The following is a 23,752-nucleotide window of genomic DNA, read 5'->3' as shown; positions in this document are numbered from 1 at the left end:
ATGGGGAGACAGAATAGCAGAACAATAGACATGCAGCACGAAAAGGAAAGAAGTGCTGCAAAGGCTGGGGCCCCATGGTAGCCAAGCATGAACTTCCCAAAGGGTGATGAGCCCCTTGGGAGGAGGGGGTTTGTTGTGACCAGGATCATGATGCAGGTTGTAACGTAATCATTGTCACACAACTACACCATAACACTGGGTCTCAGGAAGAGTGCTGATGGCTTCTGGGCAACATAGCAGAGTAATGCAGTGTGTTGCAGAGTAAGTTGTGTTCCAAAACACAGGATGCTGTAGGCGACTGGTGCGAGTGGTCTGGAGGAAGCTGCAACAGCAACTGACCACTGAAGCATGCACAGGTGCTTAAATACACCATAGCAGTGGAATATCTGCAAACTCACTAGGATCACATGATATGCAGACATAAGATAGTTCATGACAGTAGCGCCACCTTTGTTGCTGCACATGTTGCCTGTGAGTGATGCTGGCAGTCCCTTCCAGTGCTTGTTAGAGTTGAGCCTGTAAACATAATGTTTATAGTCAGCGTCAAATACAACACAGGAAGTGCTGGCGAGATGTGTAACTATTTTTCTGCAGAGGAGGAGCACTTGCGCGAGCGAGGAGCAGCAACTCACAAGGTGTAAATTTCATATCAAAATAAGAGTAGCAGGGGCCCAGCCGTACATATACTCCAACAGTCATTGCACATGCTATGGCTGCAGAAGTTGTCTGTTGGCATTCATGCAGCAATAGCTGCATATCAACATTTGTCACTGTGGGAACTGGCAGGGATTTGCACAAGACTGCCCCAAAGAAAAAACTGAAATCTAAATGCATTCAAATGTATCTGAAGATTTGTGAAAACCAGTTTCTTAGGTTAACCAGGACTGAATGAATATCAGGCATTTTGTGTTTTATGCAGAAATGATTCTAGCATTTCCTACAGCAGACAAGATGACTTGTGCCAACACAAAGAATGCAAGGGACATGCATTAAAAGAAAAATGTTGTGTTGAATAACAGAAATTGCAGAATTATTTCGTAAATAAAAAGAATACATTGGAACCTCATAATGTCACTGGCCTTAGTGTATCATGCAGTGACACACAGTCCCAGTTACTCAGTTTGGACTGCACAAATAAGCTCATGTTATACATTTTCAAAGACTCTGTGGCTTCAAAGGTTTGTTGTATGTGAACAAAAGCAAAAATGTTGGTAAACAAAGACCTGGCTCCTAAAGGCATGACTGACTTTTTGCACATTTTGAGACACTCATAAAAACTTCTACCCTTTTTTTAATTGGCAACAGACTCATCAAATAAGGTCAACAGAAAGGTGTTTTCTGCTTGTATTCGCTATTTTGAACCCCAGAAAAGAGTACAAAACGAACTTTTGAGTTTCATTGAAAATGCTGAACAAACCTCTTCTGGAGTCTTCAGTCCCGGTTTGATGCAGCTCTCCATGCTACTCTATCCTGTGCAAGCTTCTTCATCTCCCAGTACCTACTGCAACCTACATCCTTCTGAATCTACTTAGTGCATTCATCTCTTGGTCTCCCTCTGCAATTTTTACCCTCCACGCTGCTGTCCAATGCTAAATTTGTGATCCCCTGATGCCTCAGAACATGTCCTACCAACCGGTCGCTTCTTCTTGTCAAGTTGTGCCACGAACTCCTCTTCTCCCCAATTCTAAGCAACACATACTCATGAGTTACTTGATCTACCCATCTAATCTTCAGCATTCTTCGGTAGCACCACATTTCGAAAGCTTCTATTCTCTTCTTGTCCAAACTATTTATCGACCATGTTTCACTTCCATACATGGCTATACTCCATACAAATACTTTCAGAAACAACTTCCTGACACTTAAATCTATACTCGATGTTAACAAATTTCTCTTCTTCAGAAACGCCTTCCTTCCACTGCCAATCTACATACTGTATTTACTCGAATGTAAGCCGCACTTTTTTCCGATTTTTGCAATCCTAAAAACTGCCTGCGGCTTAGAATCGAGTGCAAAGTAAGCGAAAGTTCTGAAAAATGTTGGTAGGTGCCGCCACAACTAACTTCTTCCGTCGAATATATGTAGCGCTATACAGGCATGCTTTGCAGGAACAAAGATAAATACTGACGCCAAAACTTCTAGATAAATACTGGCACCAAAACCTCTGCGTCAGTAAAAAAAAATTTAAAAAAAGAAGGTGGAAGACGAGCTTTTTTCTCCGCCTGAGTTTTGACCACTGCATTTTCATACACTATCCAACGAAGTAAATACAAATTCCGTATTGTACATCTTCGAATGTAGCAGCATTCCAATGTAATAAAAAAATCCGACTGGCAAGACTGTTTGGGATGTTTGCTAATAGGAACTTTCATGAATTGTTAATCACACGCAGTATTCTCTTCACCATAAGAATAATACGAATATAAAGATTTTGCCATGTATTCTTTCGTGTTTGCTGCTATCTCATTTAAATCCTGTCTGCCTAATAAACTACGAAACTAGAGTGAGACAACAGCAAACGCGGAAGAATATACATATCATGTCTTGTTTATATTCGTATTATTCTTATGCCTAATAGTGATACAGTCAGAAATGAAGCACGGCAATTGACTAGATTTTTAAATCTAAGATGACTCTAATTTCTGTGCAGTACATATTGCACTGAAGAGGCGTCTGCAAAGATTTTCAAACGGAGAAAAATTTTCGCTAAACTCTCGTTCAGAACATCTTCTATCATACGCTGCCTATTATTTGTTGATCATTATCAAAAAAAAGCAGCAGTGTAAGTAACAACAAATAGTAGTCTCTTGCCATTGTTTCGCTAATTAGACGATTCCTCCTTTTTTTTAATTGTAAGCGGCGGTAACGCGCACAAAAGCAAGTAATGCCGCGAGTGGCGACAGGCCGTAAACACGCATTATCAGAATGCGACAAACAATGCATAACACAGAACAGTAATGCATTTTCAGCTTAGAGTGACGTGAACACCCATAACAAAGAGAACGGCACTTATCAGATCAAAGAAAAATAAGCAATCAATTCAAACCAGACGAAGCATGTGAAAAAAGAAGGGTACTATATAAATAGGGACGGAGCGCAATGGCTGCTTGGTAAAGTTTAACTGCTAAGCTTACGACTCGAACCAAACTACTGTAGCTGTATCATCATTTATTCGACCTAAACTGTGTCTCATATTAAAATGGACCAACTTTGTTTCGATTTGGAGGTATGGCCTAAAACTTATCCCTCTGCTTGAATTTCGAGTCTCATTTTTCAGGTGCAGCTTAGATTCGAGTGTGGCTTCGATTCGAGTAAATACAGTATTTCATATCCTCTCTACTTCGACATCATCAATTATTTTGCTCCCCAAATAGCAAAACTCATCTACTACTTTAAGTGTCTCTTTCCTAATGTAACTTCCTCAGCATCACCCGACTTAGTTTGACTACATTCCATTACCCTCTTTTTGCTTTTGTTGATGTTCATCTTATATCCCCCTTTCAAGAAACTATGCATTCTGTTCAACTGCTCCTCCAGGTCCTTTGCTGTCTCTGATAGAATTACAATGTCATCGGCGAACCTCAAAGTTTTTATTTCTTCTCCGTGGATTTTAATTCCTACTCCAAATTTTTCTTTTGTTTCCTTTACTGCTTGCTTAATATACATATTGAATAACATCGGGGACAGGCTACAACCCTGTCCCACTCCCTTCCCAACCACTGCCTCCCTTTATGTCCCTCGACTCTTGTAACTGCCATCTGGTTTCTGTAAGAATTGTAAATAGCCGTTCGCTCCCGGCATTTGACCCCTGCCGCCTTCAGAATTTAAAAGAGAGTATTCCAGTCAACATTGTCAAAAGCTTTCTCTAAGTCAACAAATGCTAGAAATGTAGATTTGTCTTTCCTTAATCTATCTCCTAAGATAAGTCATTGTCTCACATGTTCCAACATTTCTACAGAATCTAAACTGATCTTCCCCAAGGTCGACTAATACTAGTTTTTCCATTCGTCTGTGAAGAATTCGCGTTAGTATTTTGCAGCTGAACTGATAGTTCAGTAATTTTCACATCTGTCAACACCTGCTTTCTTTGAGATTGGAATTATCATATTCTTCTTGAAGTCTGAGGGTATTTTGCCTGTCTCATACATTTTGTCAGGGCTGGCACTCCCAAGACTTTCAGTAGTTCTAATGGAATGTTGTCTACTCACGGGGCTTTGTTTTGACTTAGGTCTTTCAGTGCTCTCTCAAATCCTTCACAGAGTATCATATCTTCCATTTCATCTTCATCTACATCCTCTTCCATTTCCATAATATTGTCCTCAAGTACGTCATCCATGTATAGACCCTCTATATACTCCTTCCACCTTTCTGCTTTCCCTTCTTTGCTTAGAAATGTGTTTCCATCTGAGCTCTTGATATTCATACAAGTGGCTCTCTTTTCTCCAAAGTCTCTTTAATTTTCCTGTAGGCAGTATCTACCTTACACCTAGTAAGATAAGCCTCTACATCCTTACATTTGTCCTCTAGCCATCCCTGCTTAGCCATTTTGCACTTCCTGTCGATCTCATTTTTGAGACGTTTGTATTCCTTTTTGCCTGCTTCATTTACTGCATTTTTATATTCTCTCCTTTCATCAATTAAATTCAATAGCTCTTCTGTTACCCAAGGATTTCTACTAGCCCTCGTCTTTTTACCTACTTGTTCCTTGCTGCATGCACTAATTCATCCCTCAGAGCTACCCATTCTTCTTCTGCTGTATTTCTTTCCCCCATTCCTGTCAATTGTTTCTTCATACTGCACTGATAATAGAAGCATTAATTCTGGCACCAATAAATAGTTTTTCAATCACTTCTCAATGTGAATAAAAACATTATAAAGGTGAATTGCTCTAATCATATACTTCACAATGGAAGTAAGAATCTGACTGACAAATTGGATATAAACGTGGAAAGAATAATTCTAAAAATTTATAATCATTTTACAGTGTCTGCAAAAAAGACAAGAAGAATTGAAGTCTTTCTTCTAGTTCGTGGAACTTCAATGGACAGAGGTACTGAGACATGTCCACACAAGATGGCTTTCTTTGTTTACAGCTATAAAGAGGATTCTTCTGAACCAGGATGCCATCAAGAGCTATTTCAAAGTATTGATGAGTGCCAAAATTCTGGAGATCAGTTTTTCTGAATGAAAATCCTGAGCGAGACATCATTCTAGAAACATATCTCCATTCTGTGAGCAACTTTGAAAATCTGTTGGATTCAGTTAACACAACATTCCAAGGCTGTTATCTGAATGTCTTTGAGACCTTTAAACAAATGCATCTTCTAACTGATAAGTTTAAACAGAGGCAGGAGGATTGTTTTTATGACTGCAAAGCAAAGGAACTATTGGGTGGCTTATCACATTGCTTACAAAAGTAGTTTCAGCAAATTTCAATGGCTTTTATTGTATTTTACTTCCATATCTTGCAAAAAGATATGATATTACCTCCAATAATCAATATGCATCCTTAACTGGTTTTTCCTTCGAGAATGAAACTGAATTTAAAAACTTTGAAATTGCAGTGAAAATACTTAACCTGAGAAATCACGTTTATATTGATAGTCTGAATGAAGAATTCTCTGAATTAAAGACTAACTTACTTGAAAGTGTGAAGAACGACAGTAGTTATGTATTGAAGAGGTTTCTTTTTTTCTTTTTTTTTTTTTTTTTTCGCCTGTATCAGAACATAGAGAGCCAAATATTTATAAGATAGTGGGATTCTTGTTCAGTACACCAGGATCTAAAGCTTTTGTGGAAATTGTGTTCTCATTAATGAATAACAAATGGGATGAGACAAGAAACAAGTGCAGTGTAGAACTGACTGAGGCAGAGCTCCACATTATGGTGAATTTTAATCAGTAAATGAAAGATTTTTTTCGAATATGTGAAACAAGACCTTGCATTATTGAAATGTGCAAAAAATCTACAAAATATCAGCAACAGATGTATTTGCATAAATAGTTTTTGTATTTGCAAATAAATATATTTTTATAACATGTAGAAACATTTCGTATGCATTCATTTTCATCTCTCAAAAAACGCTAGAAAATTCGAAAATACTCTGTTTTTCTTCCTCCAAAAGTGGCGTAGCTATGAAATTGTTACCTTTTTCCCCCTTAAAAAAATCTGGCAACCATATCTAATGATTAGGCATCGTGTGTAAGTAGTATGCTATGGTCATGAGTGTGTCAACTATTGTTTTGTAGTTACTGTCGTTTCATATACTTGGTTATGTATTGTGAGTACAGGTTCCACAAAAGCAGAGTCCAGGTCATAGGGTGTTTCCAAGCAGGTGGTGACTGAGTTATCAGTTAATCAGATAGCGCACTTGTTAGCAGATAAGACAGTGACACATTGGCAGCTAAGAATTAAAAATGAGATATTGTCTAAGCCAGCTAGACCTCTAATAGATTCAGTGATTGCTAATTTGATTATTCCCTCTTCTGGCAAGTCAACTGGGGACGCGATTTCTTTCTCAGACGACCTGGGAGCAGCAGCAAGGACTGGGGGTTGGGTGGATAGTTACCTTCCACAAATGGGAAAGTTAAGATTGATAGGTGAAGCAAAAACTTTTGTTAAGTGTGCTAAGGATTTAAAAACAGGCAGATGTTTGAGGATTCTGCAGTTTGAAAGTGAAGAGCTGACATCTATGCCAGAGGATTTGATGTTTGATTCATGTCACAATGTATATTCTGTACGTGAGAATATGCATTCCGATCGCCATCAAACTCAAGAACTTTACTTACTTATGAAGACAGTGGAAAGTATCAGCAGAGTGAGCTGTTGTTGGGTTGAGTAGCTCATGCAATGGACTCCATCAAACCACTGAAGTAATCATATTAACAAGCTGCTGAAGGATTGTGCTAAATTCAGACTGTGTCATTATTGGATAAATACAAACCGTTTATTTTGTGCCACTATTGAAAACTTTGCCACTGTAACTGTGTGTTTTGACCTATAGAATTGCTAGTATTATTTTTTTGTGGTGTAAAAACTGGTCACTGTAACTAACAAGTATCTTCACATGGAAGATGTCAACTAAAATATGGTGTCTGTAGATTATTGAGCTAAGATCAGTCTGCACCTATCTGACCTTTCACCACTGAGGCAGTAAAGAGAGGGTGCTACCCAAGATGAGGCTGCAAATTACCGTTGACATATAGTCCAGTGCTGATTTTTCTGGACTATGAGAAAGAGTTTTTACTATCATGTGCTACTTCCAGTAAGGCATTGGGATATTTATTGAGTCAGTTCATGGATGATGAAGAGCATCCTCTGATTTGTGCTTCACAACATTGAAATAACACAGAAGGGATTTACTCCACAATGCAGAAGGAAATGCTAAGTGTAATAATGGGATTATGTATTTTCAATGCTATTTTCATGGCAAGAAGTTCAAAGTAAGATATTGTATACTGTGTGTGCAATGAGTGGGTATGAACCTCTGTAACCACTAAAAAGGTTAGCAGTGGCAATTAAATCTTTTGAATGATAGGAATGGACATTTTAGGACCTTTTAACTGTCAGGAAACTTATGTTTCAGCAACTATTGACGATTTGTCACGGTATGAGAAAATGATAGCCATTCCGTATCAGCAAGCAACTACAGGAAAGGTGGGGGCAACTGGTTGCTGTAGTTTGGTGACCCTGACACAGGAATCACAGACCAAGATACTAATTTCATGTCAGACTTGATGAAGCTATTACATCACTTGTCATGGGTTTAGAAACTAAAAATACATTTACATCTGACAGATACTCCATGATGTTTATGTTAGAGAGAAGTAGTGTCTAATGTAAACAGTGAAGGATTTATCTCAGAGACACATATTGGACCACCAGTGATGTGTATCAACACATCTACACCAACAGATGTACACACTCTTTATTTGCATGTTCAAAATTGCAAAGCAGAAGTTGGTTGCTCATCTATTTTTCTGGCACTGAGCAATAAGTGTGAAGTGAACACTGAAAAAAAAAAAAAAAAAAAAAAAAAAAAAAAAAAAAAAAAAAAAAAAAAAAAGAGTGGTTAAAAGTTGATTTCAAGAATTAATTAATATGTACCACAGTAAACCTGAAGTATGGGACATTGCATGCAAAAGTTATAAACACGGAGTGAAGAAACAATGCAGATGAATTTAATGTGACCTTAGAAGATCACAATTCATTACTTATAAAATCAATTTAACATAGAATTAAAAACGAGAGAGGGGGAGAGAGAGAGAGAGAGAGAGAGAGAGAGAGGGAGAGAGAGAGAGAGAGAGAGAGAGCAAAGACTAAATCAGGCTTGGACACTGAACCAAAATGGGTGCACTATAATTTACTGTCATGTTTGCAAGAAGGCTCAGTGTGCAAACCAGCAGTAGGAAATTTACTGACGGTAGGTAAAAAAAATGTGTAACACTTTATTTATTTAGTACAGTTACATTGTTTACATGAATCTGTACTGCCAAGGAACCTCCTACTAGATGCTAACAAAATGTTCTGTTTACTCTTCATGCACTTCCTTACATTCTGAGTAGATCTTATTGCCTTTTAACAGTGGTAGCAGACTATCAGCTAGCAGATCTTCATTCCGCAAGCTTCCATGTATTACTTTGCCTGTTTCTAAATTTTCTCAGCCACTGTGGCTTCAGGAGTGTACACATTTGCACAATACTTTTCAGAAAATAACAGATTATGTAAACCTCAAACAGCCAAAAGTACAGACTCCACATGTTCTGGAGTAAAAAAGAGGCCGTTTCCTTAACACTCTAAATATGCTAGACATAATACCACAGACATTTTCCACTATTCTGCTTGCTCCAGTGCGTCTGTACTTTTAAATTCTCATGGAACCTTGACTGTTTAAAGGGCTTGGTTTCATAATACAAAGTTGTAAAAAAAGAGCATCATCCGCTACAAAAACATGTGGCAGACACAGTCTTCTTCCTAGGAGACGTGTCTTTTTGAGACCTGTTGCTGCCACTTCAATGAAAACTGCAACTCCACTGGCTCCAAAAACTTCCCTATCTTACACTCATCCATTGCTGCCAACTGTGACAATGAGTAATTTGTAGGTGGCATTAACAATTTGCATTAAGGCAACACTATGCTGCCCTCCACAGTTAAACTATTAACTTGCACTATTCTGCAGAACTTGGATAAGAACATGTTTGCCATCAATGGCACCTAAACATGCGGGAAAAGTTCCACTTCAACTTGAATTTCTCGACAACATTTTGCCAGTCCTTTGATGTAGATGGTGCCTGTACAAAAATGAACAAAAATAATGGCATGTGTTTCAAGTTACACCTACATTAATTTATTTGCTTTATTACATTTTGAATAGGATGCTGCAGTAGAAGAGACCACAAATGAAGATCATGATAGACAATTAAGGTACATAGGAATAGACTGAGGAAGTGAATATCCTGACTCAACCTCCATATTACAAAAACATAAAATTAATCCCAAGATGAAGAGGAAAACTGTTTCAATAAATGATTCACACATGCAAAAAGTTATATGCAAACTAAATGAAGAAGATGATTAATATGATTTTTTCAGCAAATATGTTGCATACAAAATGAGAAGTCCCTTTTCCAAATATTTATGTAAAAAAAAAAATAAATAAATAAATAAAATAAAGAGGATGAGATGTTATGAAATCCTCCTCCTCATGTTTACAGCAATTTGAATTTGGTTGCTTTGGATAGTGAATTTTTTGAATCATCAAATTATTCTGAATGATACATACATCTACAACCATCAAAAACCTCAGCCACTTACACACTGACTGAAACTGAAAGTACCTTCTCACCTATTCAACAACAGTTACCTTAATGTAATCTTCTTTTAATGCTAATATAATTGCTCTTCATACTTTACAAACAATGAGGCTTAATGTACATTTTGCTATTGTGACTAAATAACTTAGACTTGTGTAAGATTTGCCTATAAACAAATAATGTTCAGACTCAAACAATATACTTCTATTACAAATTTCATGAAATAAAATATTATTTCATCAAGTAGTGCCAGTATTATGTTGGTGCCTAAGTTTGTAGCATTTCTCCATAAGTTTAATAAATACATCAGATACATAACAGTCATCAATAATGTATTCTCAACACATGAATAGTATTTTTTGTCAGTCTAGCAGGATGTGGGACGGTGCTATTGTGGAGTAGCATCACTTCACACAGTCTTCTGGGCCGATTTTCTTGGACTGCATCTTAAAGAGGTCTCAGTTGTTGACAATGAATGTCAGCATTGATGGAAACAGCCTTGTGGAAGCAATTTGTAGTACACTGCACCATCACTGTTCCCCGCAGGTGCAAAACATTATTTTTGTGGACGAATGCAGGTCTTTGTACAGGGGGTTCCTTTCTTTTCCTTAAGTTAGCAGTAAGATAACATTTCTCTGTCACCAATAACGACACAGGACAGGAATGGCCAGTGTTGTTCATGAGCCAACTGGTGAACAAGCAGAGATGCACTTATGGCCACCTGCTGATTTTTGTGATTTTGGCTTAGTATGTGTGGTACCCATACATCCAATTTTTGAACCATCCCCATTGCTTGCAAATTCGCATGGTGGTGGAATGATCACATTCATCACATCTGCCACTTCTCGAGTACAATGACAGGTCGTTGTGGATTACTGCATTTAAATCATCTTGATCAAATCCTGAAGATCTTCCTGAACACGGAGAGTAACTATTGTCAAACGATCCTCCATAAAACAATAAAAACCTTTTTCTTGCCGCACTCTATCCAATGACAGTATTCCAATACACAGTGCTAATGTTTCTGGCTGGCTCCGCCGCTATCACCCATTTAATAAACTCAAACAGATGAATATGTTGGATGTGTTCCAATTTCTCCACTTGGCACTCCGCTTTCTAGCATCCACAGTTCCAGTCACTATCTCAAAATGACAATATGTAAACTCAAACAGCAACAATTAACTACAAATAAAAAATGAAAACCAATAAATAAACTCATAACAACTGGAGTACCACCATACAAAACAAAAATGCTATGTACTTATGCATCAATCTAATACCTACTTACCTGATGCTAAAAATTGTGATGTTGCAGCAAGTTGCTCTGTTATGCTAATAGCTTTTCTGGGTTTGGTCTCTTACTCTGGTATAAGTGGACCAATTTTACAAGCAAGTCTTGATATCAGCTGGCTTTATTCTTTAAAAATTCAAAAACTTTACTGGATCTTCAAAATGGAGCTCAGGCATTGATTGGCTGCTGGCATCATAATTTTCACATCTCCAATCTCTCTTGAACCCACACAGAATGTTTTTTTTTCTTTTTTTACATCCTTAGAATAATTATGCAGTCTGCTATTTTGCATTTTGATGCTTTCAACAAAGCAAGCAGAATGAAATAGGTGTATGACACAGAACACATTTGTATGTATCATGTAATAAATGTCAGATGTAAACATGTCTATCTGCCCTGTACATTTGCTGCAAATTATAGCATTTTCAGAACTGTCCAACTTATACACAAGTCACAGATTTCTAGTCGTTTCTGTCAGTATGTACAGAAAGTGATTTTCTGTTTTGTAAGGGTCTGCGGTTTGCGCACAGCCATACAGTACGTTAAAACATGTTCGCCAGCCGACCTGTCTGGAATGCTGACAATTTGCTTGGTGAATAGACACGCATCCAGCAGCACTGCAAAGGCGAATACGCGACTGGCCGCCATCTGCAGTGGGCAGTATTAACTAGCATGGCCTTGGGTGCAAATATGTCTCTTTTCTTAGCTCATCATGAAGCCTTTCAATACGACCGTAATTAGCCGGTGTTAGGATGTCAGACACCGTGATGATGGGTGCACCTAGCATGCGTGTTATAATCCACCTTTGTTAATAAAACTGTTTAAACTTACTTCACACATTCGTGTATTGCTGTACCTCAAGGACCTACCGCTTACAAGTCCTGACAAAATATTCATGTAATCATCATCTGGGGCAACAATACAAAACTACACCCCATTATAGAAGTGATGTCAGCATGGGGATAATTATGGAAAATCTACAATCCTGAAGAGGTGCAGTACAACGTGAGCAGCAGCAGCATGAACATCTTCCAACTACGTGGGGACATCTAACGTTAGAATTCAGGTTAGTGTACTCCAGTTTGGCTAGAATACTAAAGGCAGTTCTAGGATTTGTTGACTTAGAGAAAGCTTTTAACAATGTTGACTGGAATACTCTCCTTCAAATTCTGAAGGTGGCAGGGGTAAAATACATGGAGCGAAAGGCTATTTACAATTTGTACAGAAATCAGATGGCAGTTATAATAGTAGAGGGACATGATAGGGAAGCAGTGGTTGCAAAAGGAGTGAGACAGGGTTGCATCTTATCCCCGACGTTATTCAATCTGTATATTAAGCAAGCAGTAAAGGAAACAAAAGAAAAATTTGCAGTAGATATTAAAATCCATGGAGAAGAAATAAAAATAGGTTCGCCAATGACATTGTAATTCTGTCAGAGACAGCGAAGGACCTGGAAGAGCAGCTGAATGGAATGGACAGTCTCTTGAAAGGAGGAGATAAGATGAACATCAACAGAAGCAAAACAAGGATAATGGAATGTAGTCGAATTAAATCGGGTGATTCTGTGGGAATTAGATTAGGAAATGAGAAGCTTAAAGTAGTAAATGAGTTTTGCTATTTGAGGAGCAAAATAACTGATGATGGTCGAAGTAGAGAGGATATAAAATGTAGACTGTCAATGGCAAGGAAAGTGTTTCTGAACAAGAGAAATTTGTAAACATTGAGTGTAGATTTAAGTGTCAGGAAGTAGTTTCTAAAAGTATTTGTATGGAGTGTAGCCATGTATGGAAGTGAAACATGGACGATAAATAGTTTGGACAAGAAGAGAATAGAAGCTTTCGAAATGTGGTGCTACAGAAGAATGCTAAAGATTAGATGGGAATATCACATAACTAATGAGGAGGTTTTGAATAGAACTGGGGATAAGAGGAGTTTGTGGCACAACTTGACTAGAAGAAGGGATTGGTTGGTAGGGCATGTTCTGAGGCATCAAGGGATCACCAATTTAGTATTGGGGGACAGCATGGAGGGTAAAAATCGTAGAGGGAGACCAAGAGATCAATACACTAAACAGAATCAGAAGGATGTAGGTTGCAGTAGGTATTTATGGCCTCTCATGTTGTGATTAAAAAAATAATCGACTTGATATCATTCCCTCTCTGCACACCCATAAACTGGACATTTGACAGCGGTATTTTTCCAGAATGTCTAAAGAAGACAGTAGTAATTCCATTACGCAAAAAGGGTGATAAATCCTGCACTAATAATTATCGTCCAATTTCTCTGATACCTATTTTTTTCAAAAATAATCAAATGTTGTATACAAGAGCAAATTAACATGCATTTGTCAAAAAAACAATATACTGGCTAAGTCTCAATAAGGTTTATCAACAATTAATGCTGTTGAAAATGTTGTTTCTATTGTGCAATCTTCTTTTGAATCCAAATTATCTGCTGAAGCCAGCAAAGCATTTGATTCTGTAAACCACACAATACTGCTGGAAAAACTAGCATTAGAGATCTGGAACTCTCCCTCATTAAATCATATCTCAGTAACAGAAAGCAAACTGTAAGCTACAACGGTCAAAAGTCACAGTTACTGAACCCCAAGGATCAGTGCTTGGGGCATTACTGTTTATAATATTTATAAATGACCTGTCCCGCAATATGCCATGCAAATCTGTGATTTATGCAGATGAGACAACTTTCATCAATTCAGGGAAGGACATAAATAAACTGAAGGAGCAAAGTAAAGATGTTCTCAGATTATCCAATATGTGGTTTGAAGCCAATGAGATAGCTATTAACTATGAAAAGACTTTAAATATATCCTTCAGCTTATTGAATGCTGATATTGAGTACACTTCTGCCAAACTTCTTGGCATAATACTTAGATACGAAATTAACCTGGCAGAATCACATAGACAACATGTCTCGAAAGCTTTCGCGAGTTATCTATCTACTGAAAAAATTACGCACCTGTGTTTCTGAAAGCCTGCTGATTAATCCCTATTATGCATTCTTTCATATTAGCTATGGTATTATTCTACGGGGTAATTCTCCATGGTCCAGGAAAATTTTTATTTGGCAGAAGTATGCCATCAGGAGCATCTCTGGGATTACCAAAAATAACGTATAATGTAGGTCATACTTCAAAGAATTACAGATAATGACAGTCTCTTCTCTTTTTATATACAGCTGCCTTTTGTACATAAATAAAAACTTTAACAGTTACAACCATAGGCAGTCTGTTCACAATCATAACACTCGTCAAACATTTAAGATAGACATACCAACAACTCGACTCAAGAAAACACAAGACAGTTATGAATACATGGGAATAAGGCTTTTCAACACATTACCTGTGCAGACACATTGTCTCTCTCTTAATATATTTAAAAGTAAGACTAAAAAATGGCTGAAAGACAAAGCTTTTTACAGTGTTAACAAATTTGAGAACTCTTCAAAAATAGACCTGACTTACAACTTGCAACTCTGTTTGTACCTCTTCCTAAGGTTTTTTTGTCTCTATAGTTCCACATTTAACTGTTAAACATGTGGAGAAATCCTTATGTGTGAAATGTATTCTTTTATTATGCACATTCTTTAAAAGGCACACTTTAGTTATGTGGGATATCTTTGTGTGTCAAATGTATTCCTTTATTATGTATGTTCTTTTAAAATGTATACTTTAGCTTTGAGTGATACCTCACAATAGTTATATTTCTTAATGTATAAAATATACATTACTCATGACAATATCGATTGCATGTAAATGCTTAAAGATGGATAAATAAATAAATTAAATAAATAAATACTGGGAGATGAAGAAGCTTGCACAGGATAGAGTAGCATGGAGAGCTGCATCAAACCCGTCTCAGGACTGAAGACCACCACAACAACAACAACAACAACAACAACAATGAAAGGCAGTGGTCGATTTTTATTTTACATTTGAGTGACTCATTGGTGTTAAATTAGACGAAATGTCGCAATCCAGTCAGAATAACGTTGCCAATCTACAGACTTATTAATGAACTGAAAGAAGAGATTCGACAGTTAAAAGCAGAAAGAAGCGACCATAACATTCCGAGAGACTTGTCAAATGATAGTTCATGCAGTAAACGTCCAACTACAATAAAGAATTTTTCCATTATTGCCATCAGCACCTGTGTTTAGCGAGAAACTCCAAGATGATGTGAAAGTGTTTTTACGTAATGGACAGATTCAGATAAGCTAGTTGTTGCCAAATTAAGAATTCAGTGAGTAGCACAAGATTTCATTAGCTCAGAGCCTACTTGTGTGAAAACAGAAGATTACAATGAGTTTAGAACGATTGTTGTTCAGAGATTTAAACGTAAAAACGCAATCAGATTTTACAGAGAGTAGCTTCACAGTTTGTGAATGTGACGAGACGAATCTATCGAGCAGTTTGCTGACAGAATTCGAAACATCAACACTCAAACATACAAGTTAGTAGAAGATGAAAATGAAAATCACATTCAGTAGTTCGAAGCCGACCAGAGAGCCTTGGACACATTCATTCATGGGTTGCACAGAGAGGAAGTACGCAAAGCTGTTAGATTGGCACGATGTAAAACGTTTCAGGAAGCAGAAGAATCAGCTGTTGGTTTGATTGAAGCACTAAGATGACCGAATGACATGCTGAAACAAGAACGCAGAGTTTTTAACACAGCAGTACAATGCTACAGATGCAATAAACTGGGTCACAAGCGTAAGGATTGTAAAGAGAATCGAATCTGCTATCATTGTGGAATGTAGGGTCATGTTTCGAGAGATTGTCGCAAAAAGAAGAAAGGTAATGTGAACAACAGACAATCTGCCAGATCTTTTAAATGAGTATGGGGACGTATGGGCCACCACTCTGTGCACCCCTTGCCAGAGACAGGCAGATATATTTGTCAGAGAAAGAAGGATCAGACAAGGCCGTAGTAACTGCAATATAGGAAGTCATTCTTCATATCGTACTCAAAGGAGCAGCAATACTGACGTCGTGGGAATGGACCGCCCAAACGACACACCAGTTCAAACCGTTCGAGTTGATGTTTAAATTGATCAGCGTCAGCAAATTCTGAAGGGAGCAGGAAAGAAAATCTACATTGAAGTTAAGTCACCCCGGTGCAAGGAACTTTGTTATTAATTGAGCGATCCGAGAAGAGTGAGTTACTGGATACAATACATTGTTATGTTGCTAGAAGTGTAGGTGTCGCTACAATGGTGAGACAGAATGTCGCAAAAGTTCCGGTTACAATAATGAATATGAGCAATGAGGATGCTGTTTTGCCACGAAGAATGACAGTTGCTGAAGTGTCGATTGTTTTAGAAGTGACGTAATACAGATTCCAGATGAGGTAACAAATGCTGCAGTTATAAACACAGATTTTTGTAAGAGTGCTGCAAAATTACAACAAGGAGACGAAGTTAATAATGAACTGAAGCGCAAGATTTGGTGGGAGAAGATAGAACATTTGACAGCTGATGAACAGAAGGTTTTAGCACCTGTTTTGTTGGAGTATACACACTTATTCCGAGAACATTCAAATTTACTTGTCACTCATTTACTTCAGCATCGTATTCATACAGGGAATGCAGCCCTAATTACCCAGAAACGTTACTGAATACCATTTAGTCAAAGAGAGTTGGTAGAAGACATGGTTAAAGGATTAAAAAACCAAGGGATCCTTCAGACCCACCATGGTGTTCACCTGTTGTAATTCTAAAGAAGAAATCAATTTCTGGAGAATAACAGTTCCGTTTTTGTGTTGATTACTGATCTTTGAAAGCTCTGACCACAAACGACATTTACCCCTTATGAAATTTAGTGGAAACCTTGGCTTACTTGGGCAGATGTCGAATTTTTTCTGCATGTGATTTAACAAGTGGTTATCACCAGTTAACAGTGCATCCAGATGATCAAGCAAAAACTTCATTAGTAACAGCAACAGGAGTATACAAGTATCTTCGTATTCCGTTTGGAATTCGTAATGCTCCAGCTACATTTCAGTGCCTGATGGATTCAGTTTTACAAGGGCACTTGTTTACCTTGATGATGCAATAATTTTTGGCGAAAACATGAAGCAGCACACTGAGAGACTACAAGCTGTTTTTGAGCGTATAAGAAGCGCAAACCTTTCTTTATCAATAGATAAATGTTATTTTGCACAAAGTAAAGTTAACTATCTTTTGTCATGTTATAACCAGTGAAGGTGTTCGACCTGACCAAAATTAATTGAGAATGTAAAGAATTTTCCTCCACACAATTTGAAATAACTACTATCATTCTTGGGATTGTCCAATTTCTACAGACCAAATGTTTTGGTGGCCAAGCAGCAAAGCTGATGTAGTTTATTTCACAATGTGATTCCTGTAACAGACGGAATAATGTAGGAAAAAGTAGAGCACCACTGCAAGAACTGCCAGAAACAAGTGAACCATTTGAACGAGTAGGACTAAATGTCGTAGGTCCGCTGCCTATTAATAAAGATGGAAACAAATACATATTGACAATGTTAGATCATTTCCCTAGATATCTTCTCATGAATCACAGTGCTGAGACTATAGCTAAAGTTTTTGTAAAAGAATGGATTCCTAAGTTTGGATCACCAGTAAATATAATTAGTGATCAAGGAACGAATTTTATGAGTGAATTACTTAAACAGACTTGTAAGCTCATGTAAATAACTCAGTTAAGGACTACACCAGCACACCCTGAAGGAAATGGAGGAGTTGAGCGAGGCCACAGAACAATTATTAAAACACACTCCTGGAAATGGAAAAAAGAACACATTGACACCGGTGTGTCAGACCCACAATACTTGCTCTGGACACTGCGAGAGGGCTGTACAATCAATAATCACACGCACGGCACAGCCGACACACCAGGAACCGCGGTGTTGGCCGTCGAATGGCGCTAGCTGCGCAGCATTTTTGTGCACCGCCGCCGTCAGTGTCAGCCAGTTTGCCGTGGCATACGGAGCTCCATCGCAGTCTTTAACACTGGTAGCATGCCGCGACAGCGTGGATGTGAACCATATGTGCAGTTGACGGACTTTGAGCGAGGGCGTATAGTGGGCATGCGGGAGGCCGGGTGACGTACCGCCGAATTGTTCAACACGTGGGGCGTGAGGTCTCCACAGTACATCGATGTTGTCGCCAGTGGTCGGCGGAAGGTGCACGTGCCCATCGACCTGGGACCGGACCGCAGCGACGCACGGATGCACGCCAAGACCGTAGGATCCTAAGCAGTGCCGTAGGGGACCGCACCGCCACTTCCCAGCAAATTAAGGACACTGTTGCTCCTGGGGTATCGGCGAGGACCATTCGCAACCGCCTCCATGAAGCTGGGCTACGGTCCCGCACACCATTAGGCCGTCTTCCGCTCACGCCCCAACATCGTGCAGCCCGCCTCCAGTGGTGTCGCGACAGGCGTGAATGGAGGGACGAATGGAGACGTGTCGTCTTCAGCGATGAGAGTCGCTTCTGCCTTGATGCCAATGATGGTCTTATGCGTGTTTGGCGCCGTGCAGGTGAGCACCACAATCAGGACTGCATACGACCGAGGCACACAGGGCCAACACCCGGCATCATGGTGTGGGGAGCGATCGCCTACACTGGCCATACACCTCTGGTGATCGTCGAGGGGACACTGAATAGTGCACGGTACATCCAAACCATCATTGAACCCATCGTTCTACCATTCCTAGACCGGCAAGGGAACTTGCTGTTCCAACAGGACAATGCACGTCCGCATGTATCCCGTGCCACCCAACGTGCTCTAGAAGGTGTAAGTCAACTACCCTGGCCAGCAAGATCTCCGGATCTGTCCCCCATTGAGCATGTTTGGGACTGGATGAAGCATCGTCTCACGCGGTCTGCACGCCCAGCACGAACGCTGGTCCAACTGAAGCGCCAGGTGGAAATGGCATGGCAAGCCGTTCCACAGGACTACATCCAGCATCTCTACGATCGTCTCCATGGGAGAATAGCAGCCTGCATTGCTGCGAAAGGTGGATATACACTGTACTAGTGCCGACATTGTGCATGCTCTGTTGCCTGTGTCTATGTGCCTGTGGTTCAGTCAGTGTGATCATGTGATGTATCTGACCCCAGGAATGGGTCAATAAAGTTTCCCCTTCCTGGGACAATGAATTCACGGTGTTCTTATTTCAATTTCCAGGAGTTTAGTTAGCCATTATGTGAGCAGCGAACAAGACAACTGGGATGTCTGTTTACCATACTTGTAAGTTGTTACAATGCCAAAATGCACAGCTCAACTGGCCTAAGTCCATATGCGATCATCTACAGAAGAAGACTGCATTCACCCTTGGACTTTGCACGACCGACTGCCAGAATCAGCAATGAACACGTAAGGGATCTAGCACGTAAGCTAAAGGAAGCATGGAGGGGAGTGAAACAGTGAAATCATCAATCCTTTCTTCAGCAAGCAAGACAACACGACTGCCAAGCAGAAGTGTCACATTATCGAGTTGGAGATATTGTGCATCTGAGAAACATGGCATTAAAGAAGAGTCAAGTCAAAAAGTTTAAGAAGTTTTGGAAAGGACCATATCCAATCTTGGATGTGTTGTCGCCAGTCATTCTTAAGCTCCAACTGCCCTTTCGTTCAATTGCTGTTCATGTCTATCATGTAAAGCCATTTCTGGGTAGATTTCCGGTAGTATCGGAAGACAATGAGGACCGACTGAGAGGCAGACCTGCTGTTCTCAAACCCAGGAAGCGAGAATCGCAAGGTCACAGTCCAGACTTCGAGGCTGAGGCATCGCTACGTTCTGAGCGATCCTGTTCCAGACACCCCTACAATCTGCGTAAACATGTGTAGTGTGTGAGAGTGCAATGTGTGTGTTTATTTTAGCCATGTGCTTATGTGAATGAGTTGTGAAATTTTAGTATTGAAGCTACTGAGCAAGTGTACAAGTGATACTAAATCTTTTATTCCACAGGTTACCACATGAAACTTATTTATTTTATGTTCATTGTTAACTCTAGAATTTAGAACTAATTAACCATGTTCATTTTTATTCTAATGCTTGCTATGATAGCGTATTCTACTAATGCTATAGTAATAGTTGGTTGGTTGTTTTGTGGAAGGAGACCAGACAGCGAGGTCTTCGGTCTCATCGGATTAGGGAAGGACGGGGAAGGAAGTTGGCCGTGCCCTTTGAAAGTAACCATTCCCGCATTTGCCTGGAGCGATTTAGGGAAATCACGGAAAATCTAAATCAGGATGGCCGGACGCGGGATTGAACCGTCGTCCTCCCGAATGCGAGTACCACAGAGTACAGGTGTTTTGGTTGAACCACGATCAGACATGATAATTTCAACAAGTAATACAAAACTTGTCCTCAAGTACAATTTGAGTAAAATCCAGCAGCTGTTCAATTCTGTATAGAAGCAAATTGATCTAATTCATTGCGTTAAGGGCAATGAATCAATTTTGGAAATGGGTACATCATGGTATAGTAACTGGATCTCAGCCAAAATGCAGATAGAGTCTACATTTGCTAATTATGAACAAGAGATTTACTGTTTTTTTTTTTTCCAAGCTTTTGCCACACGAAACTTTAATTAGGCATAAATGTGCCTGGTTTGATTTTGGAGGGAGTATCCTTCATGCTTCATTCAGTACTTTAACTACTCAAGATCTACTGGAAGTTAAAGGCAAAATATTAGCTCTTGAACAACAGTCCAGTACAGATTCAACTAACCTCTCTAAATTATCGTATTAAAGAATATGCAAAGAACCATTACTAACCACACAGTTTTCATTGAACAGATTGTAAAGCAATTTATCTCACATTTCCAAATAATTTGTAATGAAACGAATGCAAATACCAAAGAACTATTCCAAGGATTAAATGCTAAGAGAGCACACTTAGATTTAAACACTCTTTTGTTAAGGATTACTAATAGTTTATCAAATGCTCGAATTGATGCCCTTAACATAAGAACAGCATTAGAAAACGGATCAAATGATTGATTTGTTTACTACTACATCCAGAACAATTTTTACAGATCCTACTATCAATTGAACGAAAGATAGATGTAACATATACTATGATTTACCCTGTTAATGCTTACAATTTATATGCTTATTATAAGTTAACCACTACACATTCCTTAATGATTGAAGATGAATTAACTGTTATTGTTCCTATTCCCATTGCTAGATCAAAGCATAATTTTTAAATGTATAAGATTTATACTTACCCTGTGAAATGGAGACAGGCAGGTATTCATGTAAAGTATGTACTGAATGATTATCTACTGATCAGCAAGGGTCAAAGATATTTTGTGTGCCTAAATGAAAATAATTTGCATATGTGTAAACGCAGTCATAAGTTAATTTGCCCTGAATCGGCAGTATTCTTAGACAGTGGTGTGTACGGCTGTGAGAAAGCATTGTTTATTAATCATCCCCCAAGAGATGATTGCACTAGAATTTTAACACATCTTTATCATCCATTTCTTAAATGATGTTCTGAAAGTATAATTTTCTCATTAATCACCACCCTTGATGTCACATTTACATGTAAAACCTGTGATACACCTGAGCAACCCTTACACTAAAATTGGACAATAGTGGATTAATCTTGAATGCCACACATTGTGATTTATCATGTGAACTATTTGATAAGCCTAGTGTGTTGCCAACTACATTTCATGCAACTGGACATTTGCCATTAACTAGAATGTTATCTGTTTATTACAATGATTCACATATATTAACATACGGAAAGCATTCCTTATCACATTTTTCTGAAGGCAATAATTAAGGACATCCATGAAAATGTAACCTCTTCAAATAATGAGTTAAATTTCATTGAAGCAGCAAATAGAATTAAGTCTTTCGATTCATCCAGTAATGTTAATTCATACTTGATTGTCAGTATTGTGTTTTTATTGCTTTTATTAATTTGTCTCTTGTCAACAGCATTTCTCATGTATGAAATTTGTCATCTTGAAGGCACGCTGCTCTGTACCGAACGTTACTGTGTCTGCAAATGAAATACATGTAGCAATGCCTTCTGATGCCACAAATGGCGAAATAGATTCATAATGCCCAGGAGGTCGTTTTGAGCCACCTATGGGGGCTCTTTTTCCCTGGGGAGAGTGATGTAAGGGTCTACAGACTGCACGCAGCCATACAGTATGTTAACACGTGCTTGCCAGCCGACCTGTCTGGAATGCTGACAATTTGCTTGGTCAGTAGAAATGCGTCCAGCCGCACTGCAACAGCAAGTACACGACTGGCCGCCATCTGCAGCGAGCAGTATTAACTGGTATGGCCGCGAGCGCGAATGTGTCTCTTTTCTTAGCTCACCATGGAGCCTTTCAATACGACCATAATTAGCTGGTGTTAGGATGTCAGACACAGTGATGATGAGAACGTCTGGTGTGCATTTTATAATCCGCATTTGTTAATAAAATTATTTAAACTTACTTCTCGCATTCACTTATTGTCGTACCTAAAGGACCCACTGCTTACAAATCCTAACAAAATATTTGTGTAATCATCATCCAGGACAACAACACAAACTACTCCCTTATAGTTTGATACTTGAAATATATTTCCACAAATACTGCTAGATACAAATGCACCATAAGAACTATCCCTCTACACCTGCAAGCAAATGGTAGAACAGAATGTGTACCTCAAACGATTCACAGACAGTTACGAAGTCAACTTCCACCATAGTGACTAGGATAATTACTTGTCATTTGTAGCAGCAGCAATGTTCACACTTATACGGGGCTACCTCCTTATGGGGCAGTACGTGAAAGGAAGATGTCTTCACTAATAGACATAATCAGACCTAAATTAGGAAGAAGGGGCAGTCAGTTCATATTTTCACCTAGACACAAAAATAAGTATGAAAATGTGTACACATCCTGTACCATCAGGAAGAGGTATGAAAATGTGGGGAAGCTGTCAGATTATAGAAAAGAACGTGATGTTAAAAGTCTGTACACTCAATGGGATAAAACAAAAAATTATTACTTGTTACCAGGGGACTGTGCCAAGCAATAGAAACAAAATCACCAGTAAATATTGTACAGCTCCACTAATGATAAACCTGTGCAGGCACGGTTCTTGGTTTCCATACTGGAGAAGGCTGCAACATTAATTCATCAGAACTAGACTAGACCTCGGACTACATTACAGAACTGTGTGTCACTACAACCAAGATTTGGTGGGAGGGCAAACTAGCCAAATGTTTGCATACCGTATCTTCTTTCCCTTTCACAGTGAACTGTGAAATAACATTGAAAGCTAACTCCAAGATAAAACCTTTAGGTAGCTTACATATCCCCTGCCGTCGCATTTCCCGACAGTTTACCACAATAAATGGTACTGAAAGACGTTTAGGCGAGATAGTCAATGTGGTACATGTTAACTTCCTGCACGCTTAATGTTCCTGGTGTTTTTATTTCTAAATTTTGGATGCCTGACGTGCTCAGACTGTGGAGTTCGAGCTCGCGTGGCTAAACAGTGATGTTTCCGTGACATTGCAAGTCTTGTGCTGTGACTAGCTGACATAACCAATGGCCTGTTAATTTACGTACCATATTTGTCGTACTATTTATATTTGTGTAATATGAGTTTATG

The sequence above is a fragment of the Schistocerca gregaria genome, chromosome 5, assembly GCF_023897955.1.
Source record: "Schistocerca gregaria isolate iqSchGreg1 chromosome 5, iqSchGreg1.2, whole genome shotgun sequence".
NCBI classification, from domain to species: domain Eukaryota; kingdom Metazoa; phylum Arthropoda; class Insecta; order Orthoptera; family Acrididae; genus Schistocerca; species Schistocerca gregaria.
This window is presented reverse-complemented; position numbering follows the sequence as displayed.